Source organism: Ornithorhynchus anatinus, chromosome 3, assembly GCF_004115215.2.
Source record: "Ornithorhynchus anatinus isolate Pmale09 chromosome 3, mOrnAna1.pri.v4, whole genome shotgun sequence".
In the NCBI taxonomy this organism is placed as follows: Eukaryota; Metazoa; Chordata; class Mammalia; order Monotremata; family Ornithorhynchidae; genus Ornithorhynchus; species Ornithorhynchus anatinus.
This window is the reverse complement of record NC_041730.1, coordinates 26,842,141-26,865,252: the sequence shown is the minus strand read 5'-3', so window position 1 is coordinate 26,865,252 and position 23,112 is coordinate 26,842,141. Positions and strand designations below refer to the sequence as shown.

The 23,112-nt window shown below is 39.2% G+C and overlaps 1 protein-coding gene and 1 non-coding gene across 5 annotated transcripts in view; both read right to left on the bottom strand.

Moving 5' to 3' along the window:
• The window catches only part of LRRC4C (leucine rich repeat containing 4C), a 979,945-nt gene that overhangs the window by 129,939 nt on the left and 826,894 nt on the right, over window positions 1-23,112 (bottom strand). The gene's annotated exons all lie outside the window — the stretch shown is intronic.
• Window positions 18,148-18,285, bottom strand: LOC114810590. Its single transcript, XR_003758286.1, has one exon. It is a non-coding gene; the product is annotated as a small nucleolar RNA SNORA7 (small nucleolar RNA).

The window sequence follows — 23,112 nt, the reverse complement described above, 5'->3', positions numbered from 1 at the left end:
CTCAACTCTGTCCCTTCACGCCCCCGCTCGCAATAAATACAGAAATATAATCCGACCGCAGGCAACGGCCGCCGAGGATTTGGCTTTTCCTGGGCAATGAAACGCCAAAGGTCCCGGCTCCGAATTTTCTGCTCTTTCCCTTCCCTCGCTCATCTTCCCACCCCCCTTTTCCCTCCCTTTTCCTTGCTTGTGATCAGTAAAATACAATTACCCAATTACCTCCCATCATCTCAGCACTGATTGGTCAATTTCATTAACACTGGATGTCAGAGTTAAGGGGATTGGAGCGCTTGTGATGGGGCACTGCTGCCACCTGCAGGACACAGGCCCACCCTAACCCGCCACTCGGCCCGGAGGACCCTCCAACACCCGGACCCTGTCCCGAGGTGATCAGAAATCACTTTCTCAAACGCCTGCACCTTCCCGTGGGGAAATCAAGGCTCTCCCTTGCCCGTGCCGGGCCCCAGTAGGGAAACAAATCCGGTGGATACCAAAAGGACACATTTAAGTACACCACAGGGCTCTCCAACTCAAGATGTGGGGTTAACCACTTCCTCAAACACCTGAACCTTCCTGTGGTGAAGTCAAGGCTCTCCCTTGCCCGTCCCGGGCCACAGTAGGGAAATAAATCCAGTGACTGTATACCGCTACCAAAAGGACATACTTAACTACACCACAGGTCTCTCCAACTCAAGATGTGGGGTTAACCACTTCCTCAAACACCTGAACCTTCCTGTGGTGAAGTCAAGGCTCTCCCTTGCCCGTCCCGGGCCACGGTAGGGAAATAAATCCAGTGACTGTATACCGCTACCAAAAGGACATACTTAACTACACCACAGGTCTCTCCAACTCAAGATGTGGGGTTAACCACTTCCTCAAACACCTGAACCTTCCTGTGGTGAAGTCAGGGCTCTCCCTTGCCCGTCCCGGGCCACAGTAAGGAAATAAATCCAGTGAATGTATACTGCTACCAAAAGGACACACTTAAGTACACCACAGGGCTCGTACACCACAGGGCTCTCCAACTCAAGATGTGGGGTTAACCACTTCCTCAAACGCCTGCACCTTCCTGTGGTGATATCAAGGCTCTCCCTTGCCTGTCCCAGGCCACAGTAGGGAAATAAATCCAGTGAATGTATATTGCTACCAAAAGGACACACTTAAGTAAACCACAGGCCTCTCCAACTCAAGATGTGGGGTTAACCTGTTTCTTCTACCAAGAGATAAACTCATAGGATATTTCACTAAAACAGCCTGTGCTATGAGGCTCGCCTTATGATCGTTCCTATCAGAGGAGCAATACGCTCTCAATGAACCTCACAAGAGTACTTTTAATTCCTGGTAGAAGTCATTGGAATTAGGAGACGGGATCTCTCGGGCTAAGTAGAATTTCCATCAACTGTGCCAACCAGAATCCAGCAGAGTCTGATGATGAGATTCCAAATGTCCAGATTGCTAGATGGGGCATCTCCATTAAATATAGGAAGAATTGCTATTTCCATATCTACGGTCTCTTCCCTTCCCCTGCCACCTCCGTGTTAAAGTTTGAGGTTTACAAGACCGACCATTTAGCTTCGATTATAATTGTCTTTCTTTTTAACCCCAGTACGGTAGTTTTTATCGTCACCATGCATATGACTCTAGGATTGACAGAAGTGAACAAAGACAGAGGGCAATGATAAATTGCAAAATTACTGATTTAAAGTCACATGAAAATTAAGCTGGGGGTTCTCCAGTTTATCTGATATGAAAAAATAGGATAAAAGTATCAATCAATCAATCAATGATGCTTATTCAGCACTTACTGGGTACAGAGCACGTATTAAGTACTTGGGAAAGCATGATACAACAGTGTGGGCAGGATTTTACAGTCTAGTTTTATCTGGTTAAAAATGAACCTGCACAGAAGACTGAATCTCACTGAAATAGGACCATCTGAGAAGAAAACACATTTCACGAATGAATCCTACCTCAACTCTAGTTTTTAGTTTTGTTTTCTATGCACACTTCCTCACATGAGCGGCTAAGTCAAGTTCTTAGGGTATTAAATACTTGAAATTTGAGTTTCACATCTTCCCTGGCTCTAATATGAATCTCAAAGATCAGCATCTTTAGGGGCTAAAAGTATGTTTTTGGACACAGAGTAGGATTCATTACGCTTCCCCAAAATATACGCAAGCTTTGATGAAATTCAAAATCATATCAAAATATGAACTTTGTGAATGTTGACAGCATTCTTATATGTATGTATGTATATATATATATATATATATATATATACTTGATGCCAAAATTTTAACATCTGATTTGCAATGGGCAGCTGATATAACTCATTTTTTTTAGAAGACTTTGACTCTATGGCAAACTTGTTTATGATCAACAGGACTAGAATACAGTGCCTGATCCCAGGTTAAACTGTTATGATAATGGAGGTCATTATTTTGACCAATCAATAGCATTGATTGCATATTTATATTTTGCAGAGCACTGCATTAAGCATCTGAGAATACAATAGAATTAGTAGGTACAATTCCTAACCTCAAGGATCTTACACTCCAGTGGGAATTTGCAGTCTCACATTTCTTCCTGCCTTTGAGAATCAATACTTAGATGTCATCCCGTCACCTCAAGCTTAACATGTCCAAAACAGAACTCCTTATCTTTTTCCCACCCAAATCCTGTTCTCCTCGTGACTTCCCCATCACTGTAGATGACACACCATCCTTCCTGTCTCCCAAAACCATTACCTTGGCGTAATCCTTGACTCCTTTCTCTCATTCAACCAATATATTCAATCCTGTTAGTCCCACCTTCACAACATTGCTAAAATCTTCCCTTTCCTCTCCATCCAAACTGCTACCATGTTAATACAATCATTCATCCTATCCCATTTGGATTACTGCTTAAGCCTCCTTGCTGACCTTCCACCCTCCTATCTCTCCCTGATCCAGTCCTTACTTCTCTCTGCTGCCCGGATCATTTTTCTTCAAAAGGCTCAGGACATGTTTTGGCACTGATCAAGAAACTCAATCCCATTCACCTTCTCATCAAACAAAAACTCCTCATCATTGGCTTCAAAGAACTCCATCACCTTGCCCCCTCCTACCTCATCTGGCTACTCTGCCACCACAACCCAGACTGCACACTCCGCTCCTCTAATGCTAACCTTCTCACTATGCATCATTCTCATCTATCTCACTGCCGATCCCTCACCCATGTCCTGGCTCTGGCCTGGAACACCCTCCCTTCTCAAATCTGACAGACAATGACTCTCCCCACTCTTCAAAGCCTTACCGAGAGCACATCTCCTCCAAGAGGCCTCCCCTGACTAAGCGACTCTTTCTGCTTCTCCCGCTTCCTTCTTCATTGCCATGACTTGCTCCCTTTGTCCATTTCCCTCTCCCACACCCACAGCACTTATGAATATATCTGTAATTTCTTTAGTGAATTGTCTGTCTCTCCCAATCTAGGCTATAAGCTCACTGTGGGCAGGGCATGTGTTTGTTTATTGTTGTAGTGTACTCTACCAAGAACTTAGTACAGTGCCCTGCAAACAGTAAGTGCTCAATAAATACGATTGAATGAATGAATCTATTACTATTGCTAATACTGATAAATGATAGTAATAATAATAATAATATTTGTTAAGTGCTTACTATGTGCCAAATACTTTACTAAGTGCTAGGTTAGATCAAGATACAAGGTCAGACAGAGTCACTGTCCCACTTGAGGTTCATAGTCTAAATGGGAGAGAAAACAGATTTTTAATCCCCATTCCTCAGATGAAAAAACTAAGGTCCAGTGAAGTTAAGTGCCTTCCCAAGGTCACGACAATAGGCAAATAATAAAGTTGGGTTTAGAACCAGGCCTTAGTTCTTTCTTCCAGTCCACTACAATGCTATTCCAATCTACTAGTTATTCTAGAGTTAAAAGATCTATATATGAACTCAAAATTAGAATGAGTGCTACAATTTTCCATTCACACTTCCTTCTTTTTTTTTTTCTTACTTTGGAGACCTGTAATGCAGCATATTTCTGATTCACTAGCATGGGACAATTATGAGTGTCTCTAAGAGCATACAAAATACTAATCCTATGCTATCTATTAGTAGTAAATTGCTTGCTGAGGCTAAAATTACCTTGTTAAATTGCTATATTCTGGAGTTTTTAGCTGGTGTAATCTTGGTCACCCAGCAGGGGACAGTATCTAGTAACCAGAAATACAAAACAGCAAGCACAATGAATAGTACTATTCTGTAAATTTTATTTATTAAAAAAAAAACCCACAAATCTCTTGCTTCCAAAAAAATGCTTTTTTGGTTCAGGAATAATGGCAATCCAATATTCATAAGAACATGAGCAATGTTGTATAGATTCAGGAAAATGGTAATCCCTGTTCTTACTTCCCTCAGACTGTGAGTCCCATGTGGGATGGGGACTGTGTTTGTTCTGATTCTCTTAAATCCGACCAGTGTTTAGAAAGGTGTTTTTTTTTGGTTGTTGTTCTTTTAAATATATTTGTTAAGCATATACTATTTGCCAGGCACTGGATTAAGCACTGGGGTAGATACAATCTAATCAGGTTGGATTATTTTCCACTTTACAGATGAAGTAACTGAGGCACAGAAAACTTAAGTGACTCGCCTTCCCCAGGTCTCACAGCAAACAAATGGCTAAACTGGGATTAGATCTTGTGCTCTAACCACTAGATCATTTTGCTTCCCCTTCTGCTTGGCAGATAGTAAGCACTTAACAAATATTATTATTACTGTTATTATAATTATAATAATAATGTTGGTATTTAAGCGCTTACTATGTGCAGAGTACTGTTCTAAGTGCTGGAGTAGATACAGGGTAATCAGGTTGTCCCATGTGAGGCTAAGAATTAATTCCCATTTTACAGATGAGGTTACTGAGGCACAGAGAAGTTAAGTGACTTGCCCACAATCACACAGATGACAAGTAGCAGAGCCGGGATTCAAACCCATGACCTCTGACTCCCAAGCCCGGGCTCCTTCCACTGACTCACGCTGTTATTATTGTTATTATTATTGCTATCACAATGAGACCAGGATTCTATGTTTAAAAAAGCAAACAAAGGATGTTTGGAGCAGCTGTGAAAACTCTCTCCATAGTGTCTTTAGGTTTACTTTCTAATATTCCTAATTTTTTCTCTCTACTAGCCTATTCTCTCCTATGAATTGACACCTTATCGTGGGAGAAGAGTTTCCGTATGCTGATGAAGCTTAGAGCTATGCCATATAGGTCTACCCATAATGGAAAAGTCTAAACCAAAGTGTCAGACAAGTTCATTCACCTATGCTGGGCAGCAGCAGCATGGAAAAGAAACAAAGGCAAAACAGTGATCACAGAAATGGCAGAGACTCAAGCTTTTATTGCATTGAAGAGGGCAATGATAAACCACTTCCACAGCTTTACCAGGAAAACTCTATGGATACATATACCAGAATGGCCTTATAACAGAAGATAAGACGTTTCAGAGAGGGTATGTCCATGGAGTCCCTACGGGTCAGATATGACTCAATGGCATTTAAAGAAGAAGAATAACCTATTACAACTCTTTCAACCAGGTCACAACATGGCATAGGTTGATGAAAAACATATATTCGGGAGAAGCCATTGGGACAAAATATTAAATTATTCTAGTACCCATCCTTTAATGAAGGCTAGTGGCCAGTGGGAAACTGAAATTCTTTATCTGGCTTTAATGTAAATATCTGGAAAGAGGAGCTACTTGTACATAAATGAAGACATTACATGCTGCCAATCTAAATCAGAAAAGTAAGAATTAATTGGGAGATGTGGAAAACCTTTACTAAAGAAAAATCTTATAAAAATATAAGTTAAGTTTCCAGTCCAGAAGACTAGAAAAGTATGCTCTTAAACTTGGGCACTTGATATCTAGAGAAAAAGAACAGACAAACAATAAGAAACACAAAGCAAGTCAAGGTAGGTTGGTGCTGCTTAACAACAGTCAATCAATCAATGGTAGTTAATGGAAGCATTATGGGAGACTTCAACAGAAGTAAAAGACATAAGCCTTCCTCAAGAAGGGAGGGAATGAGGGGAAGTGAGGAGAGCAGGAAACTCAAAACAGAGACTTGTGGAGTAACTACAATGAGTGGAAGACCAGTCAGTGAAAGAGAATAAGGAGGAGTGATCAAGAGGTAAACAATTCATAGTGAGTACTACTATGTCAGTGAAATCAAGTTGTAAATATGTTTTCAGCAGTAGGGAGCAATCTGCCGTGCCCAGAGAAGGACAGGTGATTTCAGATCCTGTTGGGGATTCTACAGTGTAATACAAGGAAAAAGTCTATGCAAGGTCAGGGATTTGGCACCTTTGTTCATCCGCATTAAATCCTTGTGATCCACTATGTTGAAATGTAGGAGAATAAAGCCATAAGCTAAAGTGAGATTTTTATTATAACATGACCACAAGTTTCATATCCACTTAGACCCAATTACATTGCAGAGATCCTTTTTAAATGGTGGCAAAAACATCTGTGGAATCTAATCCTTTTCCCCCTTTATTAAACATCTCTAAGGAGATGGTATTTGCTCTGTTCAGACTAAATTAGAATCCTTTCCACTGGGAAGAAAATTGTCTTTAAAGGTATCTTTAAAACTCCACTAGGAATCGAGTGATGGTGTGAAGCCAGTTGCGTAATTTGGGGAGACAGCTGCTGTTTACCTAGCTAATCATCATTTTGTTCCAAATCAAGGTATTCAATTATTTATGTTTTGCAGAATGCCAATCCATTTCACTATTTGTCCCCTCCTCCATGCGCCCCTCGTCCAAATTGGATGAACAATGAACTTAGTTTTCTATACTGCACCAAGGTCCAATTCTTCCAAAGTGATGAGAGTGAATAGAAAAACTGAGTTCCCCTTCACATTAAGGCCCATCAGCATATTTGTGATTGCAGGCCTCCAGCTGGATTGCCATCACATGATCCAAATAAAGCCAAACAATCTGCAGTTAAAAATGTCTGGGTTTCTTATGGGAACAGTATTTCACTAGGAGGAAAACTTCTGGCCCGGCAAATCTGCTGATTTGTGACATATTGTCACTGGAGTAGGGCTACCTTGGTGTAGGATGATCTGGTAGTCCAGAAAACAGGCTTTGAAATGAAAAATATTAATTCCTGTTCGATACAATTATCTTCATTCATTGATTAAATGCTGAAAATTTGAGAAGTCAGCATAGTCTAGTGGACAGAGTAACTATCTAGGAGTTGACAGACCTGGATTCTTATCCAAGCACTGATAATGGCATACTGCATGATCTCTTTGCCTCAGTTTTCTCCTCTGTAGAATGGGGATAAAAAAACCTGCTCTCCCATCCTATATTCCTCTTAGATTCGAGGCCTCTGAGGTAGAGGGACTGCATCTGATCTCATTGCCTTGGGTCTACCTCAGGGTTAAGCACAATATTTGGCACGTAGAAAGACTTTATTAAATACCATGATCATTAAAATTATTTATTTCAGATTTTAGTTATTTACAAAAAATGGTTTCTGTCAAATTGAATTGTGTGAAACTTTGTTATGCATAGCCAGACAAAAATGGCTAATTAAAATTACAATTACATTTGAGTGTTTGCTGTATGCAAGTACTATACTAAGCACTTGTAAACTAAGAAAACTATTTCTTGTACAGTAAATTACAGTAAACATTTTCTAAATTCCCCAGTCATCCTGCTTCCATTATCTCTCTGTCCTCTCTGCTTAATTTACTGACAAACACATCCTCTGTACTGTCAACACTGCAGAATTGATTCGGCCACAGAATTGCTGAACGAGAATTCATCTGCTTTGCTCTTTATGAAATGGACAGGTAGTCTCATTAAATGGATCCAACCTCATCCTTGGTCAGCCTTGATATCTGAAGCAGACCAAGCCCCAATATGTTTTCATATCGCTTTCCAAGTCTTCAGTTGTAAAGAAGACTAAGGACCAAATTTATCTGGCTAGTTCAAGAATTACTTATGCTAATATGCCAAGAACCAACAGTCTGAGCAATTCTCACCTACCAGTCTCTTGAAAAACTTGAAAAAGGTTCATACCTTCATCTAGAAGTAATTAGAAATTCCACATATAGAACCGCAGAAAACATCCTTGCTGTCTCCAAGTGCTGTAATTTTAAGTTAGCCAAATTCTAAAACGAAATTCATGACACATCTTACAAACACTTGCTCAAATGTTCTGTTCACAGCAATAGACAACATAGAGAAATTCAAAAATATAAAATTGGCAGCAACCTTCAACACTACCTCATATTAAAGAAGTTTCAGAACCCAAACTTGAATTAAGTAATTTCCCATGTACTACTTCTTCATACTGTAGGGCCCTGGCAGTCAATATGCTCTTCCTAAAAGTTTCTATGACAAGAAGTACAATTAAACTAAACTTCAGATCTTTGGAGAGTGTCTCTAAGTGCCCATGCAGTCAAATGCCAGAGGATTTCAAATGGAAATGACATGAATTAATTTCATGAGAACAAAAAGGGAAAGGAAAATGGAGAAGAGAAGCTGTTTCCTGTTACATGATATGCAGATTAATTGCACCAGCTGATTGAAGGAAAACTGACAGAAGTGTCCTTCAAAAAAAAAAAAGAAATGTCAGTGGAGTCTTTTAATTTTGTGTCTTTTTATCTGCATTAAACCTTCAATGGAATAAAGGTAAAATTCTTCCTGCCCAGACACATTTTCTTCTTTACTGACCAAAAGACTGTTTCTTCAGCCATCAGAATAGAATGTCTGATCCTAGATCAAAGTTCAAACTAGGAAACCAACAGTTCTTTCAGAGGGATACACCTATGGATAGAGCATACTAATATGTCTAGTTTACAGATCAAGTAATAAGGCACACAGAAGGTGACTTTTTTGGGAGTTGCAATGCTTTCTGAGAATAATATTGGAAAATTTGGAATCATTCAGTTTTTGTTCTTTTGCTTGTACCTCCTTTTATTTCTTATATTACTTTTTTCCATTTAAAGCAGATGACTTCTCTCCTTGTATTTTTGGAGTCACCAAGAGGTTCAAATATCAAAAAAACAAAATCTTATCTTTATTCACTAAAGACCATTTTTCTTATATTTTAATATACATTATATCCCACATGTAGTCTCTATAAATGCACAGCAAGATAAATATTCTGGATGCATTTGCAAAGTCTCTATTAAATAAAATATCTCCTTCTCAACTCATCTTGTCCTTACCCCAGCCTCTCCTTAACTTATTTTTAAAGATTTAGGGATTTAAGATCTATCCATAAAATAAAGGGTTCTTATATTTCACATGTTTTTCCTAAAAGAATTTGCTCTGGGATCTTGGGTCTATCAGGTAACATCTTTTGAGCCTTCATTTACTCATTTAAAAGATATGATAATGATAAATAAAATAAATAAATGATGGTATTTGTTAAGCGCTTAGTATGTGCCAAGCACTGTTCTAAGCACTGGAGTAGATACAAAGTGATCAGCCTGTCCCACACGTGGGGCTCACAGTCTTCATCCCCATTTTACAGGTGAGGTAACTGAGGCACAGAGAAGTTAAGCTCCATACCCAAGGCCACACAGCAGAGAAGTAGCAATGCCGGGATTAGAACCCACAGCGTCTGACTCCCAAGTCCATGATCTTGCCATCAAGCCACGCTGCTTCTCTAAGAATAAGAATTCAATTCTGGTTGTTCATGTCATAAGAAATACAGCGATATAATCGTATTAGAAATTGAAATTAGACTGAAAGCTTTTGCTCCCATGGATGGGGAATGACATCAAATTCTGCCAATTCTTCCTAAATAAACATCCTCTACATTTCATCTCTTGGAGGATATTTCAGACTGATGACAACAGTAATCATGGGTGATTTCGGCTCACCTACAAAGAAAATAAGATCATCATAGATGTATAATCACAAAGAGCTCAACTCCTCAAATAATCTGCTTTAAAGTATGTCTAGCTGAAATTTTTTATAACATCTTTAGATATTTTGAGATGATTTCATTTGAAGCGTCCTTTCTCAAGAAGTTTCAGTTTTCCAAATGTAGTATTTTTACTATTATTTTTATTAGCTCAAAGATAAGGTGGGATTGGAGATTGTATTTGGTATTTGTTCTTTTTAATAAATCCAGACACAATTCTATATGGCTTTTTTGGGTATTTGCTATTTTAAAAAGATCAGTGTTTTTCTTCTTATGGGGTGCTTTCCCTTCATTAGTTTTTTCGTATTTTAGGAGGTTATACATCAGAATATTTTTTTTAAAACGTTTGCTTTTTTTGGAGGCAGTCAGTGTAGAGAGTCTGAACAAAGAGTTTAATAAATCCATGATCCATTTCCCAGGAAATCAGGGTAAATCTGTTAATATTGAAATAGCGACATCAAGCTAAAAGACAACAATAACAAATCTTTTGTGCAGAATTTATATTTTATATATAAAGTAAACTAGATAGATTATTTGGGATTTCACCTAATTTATCTTAATTATTCCATGAGGAAATTTCTGCGATCATTTGTCATTCCTTCTAATCTCAACAAAAATTCCCCCAAAGTGTGTGGTTAGATTCTAATGTTATAAAGAAGGATCAGGCTATAGTATTGCCTTTTCTAGATTTTCCCTAAGAAGGAAAATCAATCAATCAATTAATCATTAGTATTTATTGAACTCTTACTCTGGGCAGACTGTAAGCTTTGTTTTAACAGTATTTGTTAAGCACCTACAACATGCCAGGCACTGTATTAAGTGCTGGGTAGATACAAGTTAATCAAGTTGGACCCAGTGCCTGTCGATGTAGACCTCAGTCTGAATCCCCATTTTACAGATGAGGTAACTGAGGCACAGAGAAGCAACATGGGCTAGTGGATAGAGCACAGGCCTGGGAGCTAGAGGACCTGTTTCTAAGTCTTAGCTTGCTACCTGTCTGAGTGTGATCTTGGGCAACTCACTTTACTTCTCTAAGACTCAGTTCACTCATCTGTAAAATGTCCCCATTTAAGACTGCGAGCAATAATAATAATAATAATGTTGGTATTTGTTAAGCGCTTACTATGTGCCGAGCACTGTTCTAAGCGCTGGGGTAGACATAGGGGAATCAGGTTGTCCCACGTGGGGCTCACAGTCTTAATCCCCATTTTACAGATGAGGGAACTGAGGCACAGAGAAGTTAAGTGACTTGCCCACAGTCACACAGCTGACAAGTGGCAGAGCTGGGATTCGAACTCATGAACCCTGACTCCAAAGCCCGCGCTCTTTCCACTGAGCCACGCTGCTTCTCCCTTCCCTTCACGCTGCTTCACACGAGCACCATGTGGACAGGGCCTATGTCCAACCTGGTTACTTTGTATCTACCCTAGCTCTTAGAAGAGTGCCCGGCAAGTAGTAAGTTAACAAATACCATAAAAAAAGTTCAGTGACTTGATCAAGGTCACACAACAGTCAAGTAGCAGAGCCGTGTTTTATCCACTAGGCCACACTGCTTCTCATTGTGGGCAGGGAACATATCTAATGACTCTCTTATACTGTACTCACCCAAGTGCTTAGTACAGTGCTCGGCACAGAGTAAGAACTCAATAAATAGGATTGATTAATTGATTAATTGGCAGACCAATGTAGTAAATGTTTGGGAGAGTACAGTGCAAAAGGGTGAGTAGACAAAGAGCTCTGCCTTCAAGGAACTTGCAATCTAGTGGTGTGGGTGATAGGAGAGAAACAGGCAGAGGAAGAGAAAGATTAACCTATACTGGGGGAATGTAGTAAGAATGAGAGAAGTGAAGACACTTTTTTTTTCTTTTTCTGTGTTAATCTTCCCTAGGAGAAAACTAGAAAACAGCATTCTGCTTATCATCTCTCATTCTCACTCTGTTCCTGTAAGGTTAGGCTTTCTTTTCCTTCTTAAGGGGAAACAAGGCAAGAACAGTCTTTCATAATAGCCAGTGGTATTTGTTACATGTTCATTCTGTTCCAAGCCCTGTACTAAGTGCTAGGGTAAAATACAAGAAAATCCCATGGGATACATTCTATGACCCATATGGGACTTACAGGCTATGGGAGAGGGAGAATGAAATATTTAATCCTTAATTACAGATGAGGAATCTGAGGAACCAGAAAGTTAAGTGATTTGCCCAATGTCACACAGAAGGGAAGTGGTGGAATCATGATTGAAACCCAGGTGCCCTGACTCCCAGACCTGTGCTTTTTCTCCTGGTCACACAGCTGCAATTTGTCTTGTCTTTGCAGCATATTCCTAAACATGTAGTACTAGACATGAAGTAGGAACCTCCAAAATATTAGTAATAAATAAATAAAACCATAAAATGCATCCTGCACACAGTGAACACTCAACAAATACCACTGATTGAATGAAAAAGTATAATAGCTCAAGGACCAGAAAAAAGAGGAGGAACATTGATGATAAAAATGTGGCCCAAGAAGAGTAAGTTTGAAACAAGTCATCTTGGCTCTCTGTCATCAAACCACAATTCCTATATCTGGATCTCTGGGGCCTGATAACTGAGGAGAACATTCTAGCCAACCACTCTTAACCTGATACTCCAGTTTCTCTTGCCATTAACAAGTTATTCTAAAGCAGATGCGACAACTTAATCCTCATAGCTACAACTGCAGAATGACTGCCCTGTTTGAGATAGTGTGGATTAAGAAGTTGGTCATAACAGAACACCCAGCAGCCAATCATATGGCCGAGGTCAGAGAATAGCTTGGTGTGAGTTTTTTGGTTTCTGTACAGGAAAAGGCTGCTGTTGCTATTAGATATCTAGGGCAGAGACGTCAGGTGGATCAACTGCAAAGACAGGAATGTTTACACTTCTAAGATTGCCTTAGTTCAACTAGTCGAGTCTTTTTTCGGTTGCTCTTCATGAGTTTGTATCCATGAGTTTGTCACTTAGAGAGAAGATGTCTTACTTACTCTTCGTAAGAAAGGAGTGCACCTTTTCTGACCCCTTACTACTCAGTGTTATTTAGACACCGACAGTGAAGTTAAACATGCTCTTCAGTTGTTTCTGCCATAAAGGTGATGGCTTGTGCGTAGCCATCCAAACTTTCTCTCCCGGTTCCCCTTCTTCCAATTTACAAAGTGTCTAGTAAAGATGGCACTGATGCAGTCTGTGGTCATCAAAGAAATATTCCTGTATGATCTCATCAGCACCACACACCATTCTGCATTAATCTATTTTAACATAATACTCAGGGTGGCGTAATAAGAGTTGGTGTCAGGGGCAGGCGGATGAAGTCTAGTACAACTGGACTCTCAGAGAGAGAGTAGAGGACATATTATGAACTTTATTATTTAGCTCTTCCTCTAATACACCTCAGGATCTGTTTCCCTATGCTAATTCATGAGGTCCTTTTTGGGAAGGACTCATGTCTGCTAATTATATTGCATTCTCTGAAGTACCTAGTACTAGACTTCGCACACAGTAGCTACGCAACAAATACTGCTGACTGATCAAGAAAACAAAACCTCTTGCATGGTGAGAATTCTACATTTGAAAAGTAGCAATTATTTTTCTGTGTCAGAGAGGCATATAAGAGAAATCTGCATAGTGGTAGATTAAATGTAAAATTAATTTAAATTATTATACAATTTCTCCTGTACTGTTTGTTGAACACATGCCTTAGTGGAGTGGACATTTATTTGTTTATTTATTTATTTGTTTATTTACTTATTTATTTATTGTATTAGTTAAGCACTTACTATGCGCCAGACACTGTACTAAACTCTGGGATAGATTCAAGATAATCAGGATGGACACAGTATTTTCAACTAGAACATGTTGCCTCCCTGATTCACATAGACAAGTGCAACCCAATCAAAAATCTAGAAGGAAACTTCTTTGGAAAACTAGATTCAATTTGGGACAAGGATAAGGAACTTCCTGTTAATGTAGAAAAGAAGAAAAAAAAGCCTTCTTGTCAAAGATAAACCAGGTGAGCTGCTTTCATTTCCTTCATTTCAATTGTGTCAGCTTTTCTCCTGAAGTAGACCCCTAATAAATGGCTAGAAAACAGTTCTTGAAAAACCTCACAGATCATAAGGGGATTTTTATAGAACATGTTCTTCGTTCAGGATACTCTCTGACACTAAACATGATTAGAAAATACATAACCTTCAAGGGGAAATTAAGGTTAGAAGGTTTCCACAACAGGCTGGTTTATCTTAGTTCCCAGAAACCAAATAGCCTTAAAGTGGTGATATATTCTCCAGGACAGCATCTATTTAAAAATCTGGATTCTGCTAAATGAGTCTTGCCTTGTTGTTAGACTAGACTTTACACTTAAGTATATAAAATATGCAAAAATAATGACTCTGTATGTGTTTGTGTGTCTTTTTAAATGATGTATCTGTCTTTTTTAAGGAGATTGTCTGGACCCCTTTAAATTACCTTCTGTTTTTTAATTGTCTCTCCGCTGGACTGGCCAGTACATTTTGAGCTTCAAAAGCATATTCAGTCACCCAACCTTACAAAGTTCAAATTTTCCCAACCTTGCCAACAGCCACCAAATGAGAAGTAATTTCTGCAGAATGTGGAATAAAACCTGTAGAGGAGAGGCCACACAAAAAGCACATATTTGATCTGCTCTGTTCCAATTGGATAAAGCTGGAGGAAATGAATTCCATGATTTGAAAACCAGTATTTATTTAGATCACCCACTGGCTACTTGGCAATTTAAATAGCTCTTTCCACTTTCTGCCTCTCACTGTCCTCTCCTTTAAATTTTGCTTCCCCACCCCTAAAGAGATGATTGTCCCATTCTCTCTCAATTCCGACCATAGAGTAATCTTTAGATTAGCAAAATCTACATTAGGAGGGGTAAGGAGTGACTGCTTGATAATGAATAATTTTCTAATGCTTCCATGCTAACATGGAGACAAACATTGCTTGCAGTCAAGCTGATGTAGAACAGCAAAAGGGAATGTGTCAGACTGAACCAGCTCAGTGCTGTTTGGTCAAGGGTGTGGACCTGAACTGCCACTGCAAGTGTTTTCTCAACCAGATAGACCCCCATAACATTTTTCTGTCCTTTATGCTGAAAGTGATGGCAGCAAACACGTTGTGTAGGAGCTATGCAAGTGCCTGTTTAGAACTGTGTATATAATAAAAAATAACAATGGGGAAATTTTTAGAATTAAGGGGAGGGAACAGCAGAGAGTAACTTATTTATCTGTAAGTGCTTAGTTATGTCTGGGTTTTTACTGGAACAGGAATTGAACACATTATATTTAGGACTATGTGAAATTGTATCCCAAAATATGATGGTTACTGATACACCCACATTTCCAAGCGATATTTCACAAACATATCCTGGGATATGTCTGTATAACTACTTAATTGTTTCTTTTTTCTTTTTTTATTTACCTTTTTTTAATTCATTTTCCTTTGGGGTGTGTATATAGATAGATATTGATATAAATATCTATCTATACATACACATGAGAGGAAAATTAATGAAACTACAGAGACAAATAAAAAAAGAAAATTTGCATATAGAGCGATATGTGGACTTCTCGCTCCTCATCTTTCTCTCTCTCTATATATATATATATGAATGGGGAATGCATAGAGATTATGCATTCCTCATTAATTTGTAAGCAAGTCCTCATCTTTCACTCTCCTTGGAATAGCTGCTGACAACAAAGTACCATTTCTATCCTGCATTATCACAAACAGAACTTCTAAATATCTCTCCTAGTTGTAGTCTCAGTCCTTTTATAGACCCCCACTTACTTTCTAGGAGTGATGCTGAAATAAAGGCCAAAACATTGGAACATCTAGGTGACTTATTTAATCTAGTCTCTACCATTTATTTAGCCTTCTTTCATCTGCTAGAATAAATAGTATTTGGGAAAAAAACCAACAACATTGTCCACTATCATCAGTTTGATGGAGAAAATGAAAAGGAAAAAAAAATAAGCCATCTAAAACCATATATCTTTTTCCTTCTTCCTCAAGGTCACTCTGCTCTTTAGAAAGGATGTTCATTTGGAACAAGAATTATAGAGAGTTTGGTTGTGCAATTTTTGTGCAAAAACACCTCAAATCAATACAGAATGTTTTAAATTTACATTAAAATTTAAATTAATGAGAAACTCAATGTGAGTTATGAAGTTATGAAGCATTGAATGTTCAGGATTATATTCTATCTTGCCAAATTGAAAGAAATTCCACTGATTCACCTTTTCAAACTCATAAACAGTTTTTCATCTTTATGAGCTTCCAGTGTCAGTGCATTTCAGTCTGGTGAAAGGTGCCATCTTGATAACTCCAAGGGGATGAAATCTGCCTTTTCCTTAGAGGATATGAAACTTTCTTAAGGGAACACACATATCTCTTCCCCTGGGGATCCCTGTAAAATGACCCATGTTCAGGGAGGTTTCTCTGGTGTCAGTAATAGCAGAAACCTTTCTCAACAGCTCAGTAGCCTGAACCTGCCAAGCTTGATTCTTTTAGATTCCCAATACAATTCTGCTAAAGTCTAAGGGAAGGTGGGGCTATTTATACCTTCTAATTTACTCATCTACTTGCTGATCTCCTCCTTTCACTTAATTCTGTCAGAGTTAACTTTTTTGTTGTTGTTTTGGAATAGGGGGAGTAGATAGAATGAAACATTTTAACTGTAGGGGTTTTCTGCATTTTGTTGATGATTAGTTCTAGATTAACTAATGACTCAACATGGATGTTTCCCAAATCTACATCTCCAGCTCTTATCTCTTTCTCTGAATTCTTGCATATCCTCCTATCTTCAAAATATTTCAACTTCAGTGTCTTGCTGACACCTCAAATTTAATGGGTTCCAAACAGAACTTTTCATCTTTGTACCCAAACTCTGCCCTCCTCCTGTCTTTCTTATTATTGTTGACAGCACCAACATCCTCCCTAACAAGCCTGTAACCTTGGTATTAGCCTCTAATATTTCATTCAAACCACATGCATATTCAATGTTACAACATCCTGTCACAACATCTCTGGAATCTTCCCTTTCCTATTTATCCAAATTGCTACCATGCCCATCCAAGTACTTATTTTTTGTCTTGACTCCTACAGCAGCCTCTCACTTATTTCCCTGCCTCAATACATACCATTGATTGATAATTCATAATTCAAGGAATACTAGTGTGTGTGTGTGTGTGTGTGTGTGTGTGTGTAAATTATAGACTTTTAGGCCTTATGAACTCTGCTACTCAACCAAGTAGCATTATAACATCTTCAGGCTTGGATGCTGCAGAGTTCATAGCAGACATTTGGGTTCTCATCCATTAAGATGAACTCCAGCAAGCACTTCAGGAGAGAGACAGCGCCAAAGCAGCTGAAGTGCTCACAGAATTTCCCTGTTCCTGAACCTTATAGGATGATTGAAAGAAACTGGGAGTGGTCAACCTAATACGTTCTGTTTCAGAGGTCCTAAGATGTTTCTAAATTGTTTTTGCATCTCCTCCAGGATGTTGCTTCTTAAATCTTTAATGCAGAAAGAAGAAGCTGTATGTCTTGGAAGATAGAGCACAGGACTGGGAGTCAGAAGGGACTGGGTTCTAATCCTAGCATTGCCACTTTTCTGCAAGTCACTTAACTTCTCTGTGTGCCAGTTACCTCATATGTAAAATGGGGATTAAGACTGTAAACCCCATGTGGGACATGGATTGGGCCCAACCTGATTAATTTTTATCCACCTAGATCTTAGAACAGTGCCTGGTACATAGTAAGGGCTTACCAAATACTATTAATAAAATAAAATGCAGACCACAGAACACCTTTTAAGTGCCCTCCAGTCATTTCTTATCTAGATTATATCCAAATGAGGGATTTCAAGGCATCATAATGATAAATATCAAGTTACACAATTTCCCTAGATGGTCTATATTAGAAAAATATACTAAGGTATATTTCTTGTTTTACGTTGTCGAGTTGTCTCCGACCCACAGCGACATTATGGACACATCTCGCCCAGAATGCCCTACCTCCATCTGCAATCATTTTGGTAGTGTATCCATAGAGTTTTCTTGGTAAAATTGCAGAAGTGGTTTACCATTTCCTCCTTCCATGCAGTAAACTTAATCTCCTCCCTCAACTTTCTCCCATGCCACAGCTGCCCAGCACAATGGAGTTTGGACTTGTAGCAGATTGCCTTCCACTCGCTAGCCACTGCCCAAGCTAGGAATGGAATGGATATGCCTCTGCCTGACTCTTCATCCTGTAGCAGAGACTGGTAGAGTACTGGAAACTCTCCAGTTGCGACCCTGAGAGGACAAGGTATATTTAGTATACTAAATATACTAATGCAACTTAACCTTTTCAGCAGGAGGGAATTGATTCTGGTTTGGATATTGCACCTACATCAAGAAGAGTTAATGACCTTCAAAATCTTGTTCAGTAAAGAAGGTATGTTTTCCTTAGAGATCACTCCCTCCCTCTGCTCTTCCCTCCTCCATGCCCCACAGCACTTGTGTATATATGTACATATTTATTATTCTATTTATTTTATTAATGATGTGTATATACCTATAATTTCATTTATTTATATCTATGTTATTGATACCTGTCTACTCATTTTGTTTTGCTTTGCTGTCTGTCTCCCCCCTTCTAGACTGTGAGCCCATTGTTGGGTAGGAATTTCTCTGTTGCAGAATTGTACTTTCAAAGCACTTCGTACAGTGCTCTGTACACAGTAAGTGCTCAATAAATGTGAATGAATGAATGAATGCATGAATGAATGAATGTGATCCCAGTATGGGCAGTTGGAAACTTCATAGGACTGCCTCCTGTTTGTCCATTCACTAGTCCACATATTTCACTCTGCCACTAGCCTGTTGTGTGAATGCAGCATGACTTCTTTATGCCTCAGTGTTAAAAACCTGTTCTTCTTCCTCACCATAGACTAAGAGTCCCTTATCAGACAGGAACCGTACCTGATCTGGTTTTAATAATAATGGCATTTTTTTTAAGCACTTCCTATGGCCCAAGCATCATACTAACCTCGGGGTAGATTCAAGATAATCAGATAAGACAAAGTCCCTGTCAAGCACTGAACTCACATTTTGAAGAATGAGAAAGAAAACAAATATTGAATTCCCTTTTTACATATGAGGAATATGAACCACAGAGAAGTCAAGTGATTTACCCAGTGTCACTTACCCAAGGAAATGACAGTCAGGATTAGAAGCAGGGTCCTTTGACTCCCAGGGTCGTGCTCTTTCAACTAGGCTGTACTACTTCCCACTGTATTCATTGTATTTACCTCAGCACTCGACACATAGTTGTGATTAAAAAATACCATAGTGAGTATTGTTGTTATCCCTAGATGTCAAGGAATTCTTTAAATAGTTTAGCTGACAAAATTGAAGAATTCTAACATTCCAGTTCCAATGCTAAGAATAATCCTTTTTTATCTCTTAATTCTCTATAGGGTCTAGTCTACAAGGGTAATTCAATTAATAAACATTAAGAAGACATTCACATATTCACATGTTTCTTATTGATCCCATTATAATCTGCATCATTACTCAGCTAACAACAGTGTACTAACAAAATTTTTTTTATTATTGATGAAGGCACAATCCCCTATTTGAAAGAGCATGCATGAGCTTAAAAAAGCAGGGGATTTAGATTTAATCTTATCTATGCCACTTGCCATCTCCTCAGGGTTACAACTGGAGAGTTTCCAGTATTCTACCAGTCTTGACTACAGGAGGAAGAGTCAAGCAGAGGCATACCATTTTATTCCTAGTTCGAGAAGTAGCTAGCTAGTGAAAGGCAATCTGCTACAATCTCAAACAGCACTGTGCTGGGTATCAGCTGCATGGGAGACAGTCAAGGGAGGAGACTCAAATTACTGTGCAGAAGGAGGCAATGGTAAACCACTTCTGTATTTTTACCAAGAAAACTCTATGGATACACTACCTGAACGATTGCAGATGGAGGTGGGGCGTTCTGGGAGAGATATGTCACTATGGGTTGGAGATGACTTGCTAGCATAAGAGAAGACAATGTGATTTGCCTGCTGGCTGATGTTAGGCAAGTCAGTTGGACTTACTGACTGTTTATTGGTTTCAGAGCATTGTTCTAAGCATTTGTGAATACAAGGAGCTTACATTCTTGGGTAATGGTAAGTAAGGGAAAGTGACAATAACAGAAGGCCTTTTGGTGGAGAGTGGAGAGAGTAGTGTTCTGTCAGATTTGAATGGGGAGGGAGTCCCAGGCTAGAGGGAGTACACTGCCAAGGGGTCAGTGGCAAGACAGATGATGAGCCTGACATATAGTGAGTAGTTTGGCTTTAGAGAAGCCAAGAGAGAATAGGGTAGGTTGTAGTAGAGATCAGCTGGATAAGATAGGTGGAGAAGAGTTGACTGAGTGCCTTAAAACATAAGCCATTGTGGGCAGATAATGTGTCAGTTTATTGTTATTTAGTACTGTCCCATGCATTTAGTATAATGCTCTGCACACAGTAAGTGCTCAATAAATACGACTGAATGAATGAAAGAAGGATAGGCAACCACTGGAAATTGAAGAGTGGAAAGATATGGAATGAGCAGTTTTTTTAAGAAAAAAAATGATCTGGGCTGCATTGTGAAGTATGTTGTCCGGAGAAGGGAGAGATACAATGCATATAGATCAGTGAGGAGGCTAATTAAGTCAAGATGGGATATAATTGGTGTTTGGATGGAAGCAGTTTGGTTAGAAAGAGAGAGAAGAGTATGGTTGGACAGATTTTATGAAGGTAGAACCAACAGTATTTCATGATAAATTCAAGTTTCCACAGTCTGGCTACAGGGTTAATGGAAAGAGTACAGTTAGAAATCAGGAAATCTGGGTTCTAACCAGTTCTGCACAACCACAGTCTTTCATCTGCCTTCTCTCCCACACATATCCTGCCCTCAAAATGGTCCTGTTCTCCCACAGAGATGTCCGATCTCTCAACCCCTCTTCCCAATTCTCCCAAATTATCATGCCCCATTTGGCCTCCATATCCAACCTACCTTCTCTTGACATGCAAATCCACACTCTAAACTATGCCTTCTTCACTGAACTCAATTCCCTCACTCCACTATCTCTATTTCACATATACAAACTGCAGACCTGGATTACCGCCTCTACAGTATGCTTCCTCTGCTCTTGTGCTGGAGTTGTGAAATTCTGCTGGAGGAAATCTTGATACATGCTGACCTCATCCATCTCAAATTCATCTTTAGCTGCTGTAATTCTGCCTTCTCCATTGCCCAGCAATAATATCTCCCCATCTTTCTCCATCCTATGCTCATTGCATGCATCAAGTGTTTCAGACTATTAATTCGTTTCTCAAACCCCCATCCCTCTAGCCCTCCCATCTCTTGCCCCTAATAGCCCCATCAGAGATTTCATCAATCTATCAATTGAACTGTACTCTCCAAACCACTAGTACTGTGTTTTGCACTCAGTAGAACTGATCAATATATACTACTACTAATGATTATAATAATTGTTATTAATAATAATAATGATATTTGCTAATTGCTGACTATGTGTGAGGCACTTTACTAAGTGCTGGGGTGGATACAAGTAAATTGGTTTGAACACAGTTTCTGTCCCACATAGGGCTCACAGTCTCAATGCCCATTTTACAGATGAGGTAACTGAGCCCCAGATAACTGAATTGACTTGTCCAAGGTCACATATCAGACAAGTGGCAGAACCAGTATTATAACCCCATGACCTGTTGACTCCTAGGTCCATGCTCTATCCACTATGCCACCATTAATATGTCAAGCACTGTTTTAAATGCTGGGGTAAATACACATTAATTGGGTCAGTCTCTGTCCCATAGGTCTCACAGTTTAAGTAAGGGGGAGGACAGGTAACAAATCTCCATTTTACAGATAAGGAAACTGAGGCACAAAGAAGTTATGTAACTTGCTGAAGGTCATATAGCAGTCAATTGGCTGAGCTAGGATTGATTACACTGACTGAGTTTTGAGTCCATGATTGTGAAGATTTCTGAGTGTCGACTCCACAGACTTTCCACAAGATAGGCCCAGCAGGAATTCTGAAATTCAGAAAATTTGTTGGCTAGCGAGGGCCACAAAGATTGGAGCAGGTACTAGGATACCTGCTTTCTGGGTCATGGATTGTGCCAATTTGACTACATACTTGCTCACTATATTATCCGTGGGAGCTGGATGGCAGGGATGAGAATGTTAGGATGGGACTACGTAAACTATTTTCACTTCAATTCCCCCGTGTAAATTCTCTGTCCTGAAACATCAGGTCTAGGTTCATGCCTTATTCTTGACAGAAGACTCCATCACCAAAGATCTATAACTCTTTCGTCTCCCCATCAAGTACAGGTCTGCTAAAGCAGCCTATCATGTAGTAGATTCAGAACAGGCAAGGAATTTAAGGGATTAGCCTTGAGTTAATTCATGCCTTTGCAAGCCAAGCCAAGTCCAAGCCCCCTTTTCCTTCCTGTTCTTCTGCAGATATAACAGGGCAGGGAAACATGTCTCCCAACTCCGAGTTGAAGACAAAAAAATAGATTTGTAAAGCAAAAGCTTACAAAGGCAACAGTCAATGATGTTATATTTTCTTTTAGTATAATAATTTTTTTTTCTTCCTTTAACATTTTGTTCAGTGTTTACTAGCCACACCTGTACTTCAATCCTATTAAAAAATTCCACTCTTATAATGCCTACCCTATAACGCAGGCCACAATAATCCTGATTCTGTTTAGTTGCCATTCCTGATTCCATTTAGTTGCCATTGTTTTTATATGTTCTTCCCCTTGACTCTATTTATTGCCATTGTTCTTGTCTGCCTGTCTCCCCCGATTAGACTGTAAGCCCGTCAAAGGGCAGGGACTGTCTCTATCTGTTACCGATTTGTACATTCCAAGTGCTTAGTACAGTGCTCTGCATATAGTAAGCGCTCAATAAATACTATTGAATGAATAATCAGGATAACCCTTATGGTTTTAAAAAAGAACAACAACTGAAATCTTGGACATTTCCCGGTAATACTTGAAGGTTTGCGACAATTTTCTGTCCATTAATCTCCAGAAATAGTTCTGCTTCTTGACCATTGTTTCTATCCTTAATGAAAAAGAGA